Raw genomic sequence first — 6,159 nt, forward strand, 5'->3', positions numbered from 1 at the left:
TTTGGTCGCCTCGATATATTTCCCTCAAACACCGGTCCCCCAGTTTCTGGTGTTGGGTAATGTAATGGACCAGCAGTAGAAACTCAACGGTTCTTGCTCGCGTGGGACTGGAGAAGGCTGCCAAGAGTCGTGTCGCATTTAATTGCGGACGAGGTGATGTGGCAGAAATCTGCCCCTCTATTTGAATTTCAAACCAACGGTTACGAGGCCCTTGGGGTTTGGTTCCGTTAAATGCTGGCAACCTAAGAGTCCGTCCCCTTTATGAAACCCACCTCCTTTCGTACAACAAATTCATCATCCACTCCGTCTCCGTCTCCGTCTCTCCGGCAAAGAAGTTCCGGCATAAAGGCCTCCATCTCTGTCTTTCACCGACTGAAAAATTACTTCAGGTACTTCTTCTATCTCCTTGGTCTCGAATAGTTGTAGATAATTTCTCTTCTCTTTTGTTCGGGTAATAGTTGGTGGTGGCGTTGTGGTTAGCGCTTAGGGAATGTCGAAAGGTAAAGAGAAGGTCGTTGAGGTTGACGACGATGAGTTGGACTTCCTGCCTGGTCTGCTCACCGATCCTGCTTTTGACCCCGGGATCCCCTTAGAGCCCATCAGATCCAGTGTTGGTACTAGCGCTAGGAGGATGTCTCCCCAAACAACCTCCTCGAGCGGAAATAACGATGAAGAGGGGTCTTCTGGATCGGAGAACACCCCGAGTGAGGGTCGAGGAGATGATTCTGGTGAGGTGTCCCCATCAGGAGCGTCGCGACCAGAAGAGAGGAGTACAATAGGAGGTAGAGCCCTATCGCGGGATTACGCTATTGATTATATGACGTGCACGACCACGTTTGATGAGCTCGATGACCTCCGGCTTAGGTATAGTATTCCTGGTGAAATACCTCTTAAGGTCCCAGGAAAGAAGGATGCTCCTAGCCGGCCTCCTAGGGGATATGTTACCCTATATCTGGATAGCTTTAAGTATGGGCTGAGGTGTCCCTTGCAACCTTACTTTGCCCGGATACTTGACGGGCTGAATCTATCTCCTGGTCAGTTGAACCCAAACGGTTGGAGAGTGCTCTCTGGTCTGTTCATATTGTGGGACAGATGTTGCCAAAGCGAGCCCACAATTGATGAGGTGAAGCACCTGTACCAGCTAAAGAGCAGCCCCAAAGATGCCGGCTGGTACTACTTCCAATCTAGCACCAAGACCAGGAAACCTATAACCGACCTCCCTTCTGGTGGTGGTGGGAATTGGAAGAGAAAGTTCTTTTTTGCTGGGGGTCCTTGGGGTCAGGTTGCACAAATGGACGGGAAGGATTATCGGGTCCCACCCCGTTTCACAGTCCCAGGTTGCCTGCTCGCTTGAGATGTCCTGTATCCATAATTGTTCTTGCTTTATTGGCTTGTCTCTAACCAAGTGTCTGTTTGTGTTGTAGTTTCTTGGGGTGTTCATTTCCCGCTCCAACCTGGCCAGCTCAAACAGGTTGAGGCTGTGCTAGTCAATTCCTGCCCGAGCCGAGAGCTGTTAACTACTTACAACTTGCTCGAGTCTCGTTTGATACTACCTGGTCATAAGATGGAGGACGTTGTGATTGGGGCTCTGAACAGGAAACGTTCTCGACCTCAAACCACGAAGAGGGACCAGAATAAGGACGCCCTTACTGCAAAGCGGGCCAACATCGTGCAGCAGGTCTTTCCCTTGAAGACTTTACCTCCTGCTCCTGCCAAAGTCGGGGAAACTAGTGGAGCAGCCACCGATCCTGCTTCTTCTTCTCCTCCTGTCGGGCCGCGATCTCGCTTACCTGATAGCCGAGCAGAACACTTGGTCCTCTATCTCAATGAGTTATCTAAGCTCGTGAGCAAGAAGGACCTGGAGGACTTTGATGGCTGCACTCTGGGCGAGCTGGTGGGAGCCATGCAGTATAGTGCTTTCCATCTCAGTTGCATGACCACCTACTATAAGGCCAAGGTTGGCCGTTATGACAGGAAGATGAAGGAGGACATTCAGTCGGCGACGACCAGAGCTGACGTTGCTGAGAAGAAAGCAGGGGACTTAAACCTCGAGAATCTCAAGTTGATTGAGCGAGAATCTCTTGCTCAAGCCAAGGCTATTACTCTCGAGGAAGAGCTGGCCAAGGTCAAGGAAGATCTGCAGAGGCAGAAAGCTATGTACGAGGCTCAGCTCGAATCTCTCCGTGATTCCCACCGGGTTCAGGTCGAGAACTTAGAGAAGGAGGCTGACAACCAGTACGACCAGGGACTTCGGCATTCCTATCGTTGCATCATGGCCGTCCTCGGGAAGCAACACCCTGATCTAAAGATGGATGACCTTGCAGTTGGTGTTGCTCAACATATGGATGAGGAGGCGGCCGAGGAAGATGCTGAAGGGGTAGAGCCGATCGTGATTGAGGAGGAAACCTCTCCTCCTCGTGCAGTCCCTGCTGCTGTTGGCGAGGCGAGCACCCCCCCGGACGCAACTGGTGATACCCCCCCTGCACCTGAGGAGGTCCAGACAACCGATGCTGCTCGGCTTACTGATCCACCATCTTCTTAATATATTTCTTGTACTGTAATGAACAATTTTTGTGACGATTATCTCTTCTGTTAATTACTAACAATTAATAAAGATGTTTTTTATTACTTTCTTATGTTGTAATCACGGCTTATTTTCCGTTTGAGAATCTGCTCGTCCTTGTCCGGTCGAGCAAGTTCTGGCTTGGCATATGGTTTTGCCACATGCCTTAGAAAATTCTTCGATGTTCGAGATTCTGCTCGCCTTCGCGCGATCGAGCAGACCCTTCCACGCTTGACTTCATTCTCGCCATAAACAGGCTTTGAGACTTGACGAGCCTTTGCATGCCTTAGAAATTTTTTCGATGCTTGGGGATTCTACTCGCCTTCGCGTGGTCGAGCAGATCCTGGCACGCTTGGCTTCTGTCTCGCCATAAACAGGCTTTGAGACTTGACGAGCCTTTGCATGCCTTAGAAATTTTTTCGATGCTTGGGGATTCTGCTCGCCTTCGCGTGGTCGAGCAGATCCTGGCACGCTTGGCTTCTGTCTCGCCATAAACAGGCTTTGAGACTTGATGAGCCTTTACATGCCTTTGATTCTTCAAGGACTGGGATTCTGCTCGCCTTCTCGTGGTCGAGCAGATCCTGGCACGCTTGGCTTCTGTCTCGCCATAAATAGGCTTTGAGACTTGATGAGCCTTTGCATGCCTTTGATTCTTCAAGGACTGGGATTCTGCTCGCCTTCTCGTGGTCAAGCAGATCCTGGCACGCTTGGCTTCTGTCTCGCCATAAAACAGGCTTTGAGACTTGATGAGCCTTTGCATGCCTTTGATTCTTCAAGGACTGGGATTCTGCTCGCCTTCTCGTGGTCAAGCAGATCCTGGCACGCTTGGCTTCTGTCTCGCCATAAAACAGGTTTGAGACTTGATGAGCCTTTGCATGCCTTTGATTCTTCAAGGACTGGGATTCTGCTCGCCTTCTCGTGGTCAAGCAGATCCTGGCACGCTTGGCTTCTGTCTCGCCATAAAACAGGCTTTGAGACTTGATGAGCCTTTGCATGTCTTTGATTCTTCAAGGACTGGGATTCTGCTCGCCTTCTCGTGGTCGAGCAGATCCTGGCACGCTTGGCTTCTGTCTCGCCATAAACAGGCTTTGAGACTTGATGAGCCTTTGCATGCCTTTGATTCTTCAAGGACTGGGATTCTGCTCGCCTTCTCGTAGTTGAGCAGATCCTGGCACGCTTGGCTTCTGTCTCGCCATAAAACAGGCTTTGAGACTTGATGAGCCTTTGCATGCCTTAGAAAATTTTCACAGTTTCAAGCGAATGAAATTCCTCATTGATTTATTATTGAGTTCGGCTTACATGAGGTTGCTTTGAAATAAGAAATCAAAAATAGAAAACAACGGACACGAACAGAAAAAAAAAACTTTAAAACATGAATAAGTCTTACTAGAAATATTTCCTGAGGTGTGCCGCGCTCCAGGGGCGTTTCACCTCGTGGCCCTCCGTGCGAACCAACTTGTAAACTCCGGGTCCAACTAGCTGCCATTCCCGGCTTCCACTCGGGTATCAAGGTATGTTATCTGCATTGCTTCCCTTGCTGCCGAGGAGTAACAGCTTCGTGCGATTCTCTGGTCTCCTCGTACCACTCCAACTACCCCATTCACCCGGTACTTGAGAGCCAGATAATGGTTGGACAGCACCGCTTTGCTGATCCTCAGAAATGGCCGGCCTAGGATCATCTGATAAGGACCTTCCTCATCCACTACCACAAAGTCCAGTATCATTGTCCTTTCTGTCGGGGAGCTCCCAATCGTGATAGGCAGCTCGACCACGCCCAGAGGGACCAGCTTTCCTCCTCCAAACCCCTTCAAGGAGGTATTGGTGTACTCCAACTTCCGGTCTGCTATTCCCATCTCTTCCAAGGTTGACTTAAATAACACATCAACTGAACTCCCTGTATCAACCAGTATCCGGTCACACTTCTTGCTAGCGACAGTAGCCTTGATGACTAAAGCATCCTCGTGGGGGTATAGAATTCCTTCCTCATCTTCATCCGTCCACATGATTGGCACTTGCCTGACCCTTGCTCGTTTGGCTGCTGGGGTGTTGAAGAATACCTCTTTACTAGTCATGGCGTATCTAGCATAGTTCTTCCTAGATCTGTTGGAATCTCCAGCCAATGTCGGGCCCCCAGCAATCACCCTTACTGTAGGCTGCTCGTGCCTCAAATTTCTGCCACTCTGGTCCCCTTCACATGTCGAGGCCACCATCGGGAAAGTCCCATCTACAAACTCGTCCAGGTACCGATTTCTCACCAAATCTTCAACTTGGGTCTTGAGATCTTTGCATTCTGCGGTGGTATGGCCATGAGTGCCATGGAACTTACAATGACGTCCCCTATCCCTCCTGCCGGGTAGCTTTGTTATTGGGGCAGGGAGGTACATCGATCCTTGGTCCTTTATGGCCTCGTATACTTCGTCCAGGGACATCTTCAAGGAAGTGTATCGCCCATACTCCTGGTTCTGGTCAATCAGGTGCACTGCTCTTTCTCTGTTTGCTCCGTTCTGAGTTGGGTGCGGTGGCAGTACCTCTGGTCTGCTCCCTCTGCTACCGTGGGAGTGTTGATGACCACCATATGATGAATCGTGCCTTCTCCAAGGCTCCCTAGCTGGGGAGCGAGGAGGCTGCGCCCTGCTGCGCTGATACTGTGGTGGCCTCTGATGAGGCTGGTAAGCAATTACCCGACCTCCTGCTCCACTATCCGAGGCCTGGTGGTCCCTCCTCCTGATCGGCCCATTCCCCGGTAATGCTTTCTTCTCTTTCCTCCCCAACCCTTCTAACTGGTCTATCTTAATGCGTGCTGCCTTCTCCTCTTCGATCTCAATATCTCTCTTAGCCTGCTCGTATGCGGCCGCATACGTCTGGATAGCTGGGCTTCTCAAGTTGTACCACAGCCTTCCTATCTTCACTCCTTCTTTCAATCCCCTTAACGCCTGAGGGTGGTTGAAGGCTCCCAAGTCGAGGACAGCACGATGAAACCTCTTGATGAATTCCCGAAGGGTTTCTTGCTCCCCTTGTTTCATGCTTTTCAGCTCCATCATGTCATCTTCTGGTGCCATTGCCCCACTAAATTGCTCTGCGAATTCCTGGCACATCTGCTCGAAGGTTTTAATGCTGCCCCGAGGAAGTTTCCTGTACCACTCGCGTGCACATCCCTCCAGGGATAGTGGGAACACCCTGCACCTTTGAGGCTGAGATAATCCTTGTACCCCCGTTATGTCATTGAAGCGTTCTATGTGCACCAGCGGATCAGTTCGTCCCGAATATCTAAGGTCCGGGAGACGGAAATCTCTCGGAATAACTGCCCTCATGATATCTGCTGCGAGCGGTGACTCTCCGTCCAGCATTATCCTCCAACCAGGAGCTCTGCTCCTTCCTTGCATATCGTCAATTATCTGCGCTAGTCTGCGCACTTCCTCCTCCAGCTGCACCGCACGACCAGGGTCACGTGCTGTAACTTGATCCCTCTCTTGCTCTACATCATGCAAGTGTTGCCTCAACTCTGTTTCTTTTGCATTCGCCACCCCATCGTCCTCGTAAAAAATCTGTCTTGCCGGGGATTGCTCTTCGTCTCTATGGAATTCTCCCCGCAGAGG

This window comes from Citrus clementina, unplaced genomic scaffold (assembly GCF_000493195.1).
Source record: "Citrus clementina cultivar Clemenules unplaced genomic scaffold, Citrus_clementina_v1.0 scaffold_7, whole genome shotgun sequence".
Classification (NCBI taxonomy): Eukaryota; Viridiplantae; Streptophyta; class Magnoliopsida; order Sapindales; family Rutaceae; genus Citrus; species Citrus x clementina.